The sequence below is a fragment of the Epinephelus moara genome, chromosome 21 (genome assembly GCF_006386435.1).
Source record: "Epinephelus moara isolate mb chromosome 21, YSFRI_EMoa_1.0, whole genome shotgun sequence".
NCBI lineage: Eukaryota > Metazoa > Chordata > Actinopteri > Perciformes > Serranidae > Epinephelus > Epinephelus moara.
The window spans coordinates 20,189,642-20,191,339 of NC_065526.1; positions in this window are offsets into that span (position 1 = coordinate 20,189,642).

The following is a 1,698-nucleotide window of genomic DNA, read 5'->3' on the forward strand; positions in this document are numbered from 1 at the left end:
TTCGATGTGTCACTCTAAATAAAGATTTACACTCATTCTTCTGCACGAGCACCAGGATAGGCAAAAACAACAGGCTTGACAAACATGAAATAAAAGTATATCCTTGTGTGAATGTGATTTCATAGGGCAAAATCTGATTACTTTATATACTGCGTGGTAGCTTCATCTACAATATTGTGTCATAATTTATTACTTGATTTGGCAAAATGTTTATTTTGTATTAATTGTATGAAACTGCAAAATGACTAGGAACTAAAGCTGTCAAATAAACGTGCAGTGAAAAGTTTATTTGCCTTAAAAATGTGTAAACTCTCGGAATTGCATAATGTAATGGATTAGTCTGAATACACTGTTGAATTTGCAGCTCTGTATTCCTGTATACAGCAGAGGGAGCCAAATGCACTAACCCCCATTTTCACACTTGATGTTATGGATCAAGAGACACTTTGTCTCATTGGATCCAAATAATTTGAGGGCAGATTATTTTGATTTCAATTATTAGTATTACATTCAAGAAGGGTGAACTGTATGATGTATGTTTGTGTTACATTTTTAATACGTCTTTTCTTTACTAAAATCATTGTTGAGAGCCACTTCCTTTCCTCTCAGGGACTGTTCCTAATTTATTTCGACAAAATGTTAGTTGACAAGAAAGGTCATTAATTGGCAGGATTTCATTGATCGCTTAGTTGCAGAAAAAACAAACAAATAAACAAACAAAAAACAAAGGTGAAACTCTATCAGGAGCTGCGTCCTGTCAAAGTAAATCCAAACCTATATGACTGGACCATGTGGGAATTTAATTTGAAAGGACAGACTCAGGAAGTGGCCACGCTCAGCAGTCAGACAGGAGTCAGGTTAATTTCCAGGGCTGGTACCTGCGGTTATTCCACAGGCTAGTTAATAACATGTCGGGCAGGAAATCCAAAGTGTGGGATCATTTTGAGAAGGTGAAGGACGAACCCAAGGTGATATGTAAACTCATCTTCATTGGTCGACTACAAACATGACGTATCATCTGAAACATGGAAGTAGCTACATGCCCATTAGCCCACAGCGTCATTAACAGGCGGCTCGCTCAGTGTGTGACGTGCACTTGTAGATAAAATATAGGCCTATATTAATGAAGGTTCCATTAGACGGTTTTGTATTTCTCTGTAATGTAGCACAGTGTTAACAATGTTACTGATACTATTCTTTCTCACACCTTCAACTCAAACCATTGTGTTGCCCCGCCCAAAATATATAGTTTAATCATTAAATTAATATTGTAAACATGCGGGTGACTTGTCGACTAATGGCCATAAATGACGACTATTGGTGGACTAGGAATATTCTTAGTTGGGGGCAGCCCTACAAATCAGCTGAAAAACTGAGGCTTTTTTCAACTCCAGGATTTCATCCTCAACTTTCACCTTTCAAACGCCAGAGGGTAACTTCTAAAATCTAATCACTAATTTATGATGGAGGGAGGGTCATTCATTTTCCCTCAGTCACTCTGGGAGGCTCAAGGAGAAATATTTGTAGCTATGGAGAGGGTAAAAAAACAAAAAACAAAGTGACACCCCAGCCGCCACCCTCCCCCTCCTCTGATAAATAAAGAACAGTCCCTAAAGTTACACTGATTTAATAACAATCTGCACTTTGATTATAAACATATTAACACATTATCATATCTTGTAAAAACAGACGACAGTG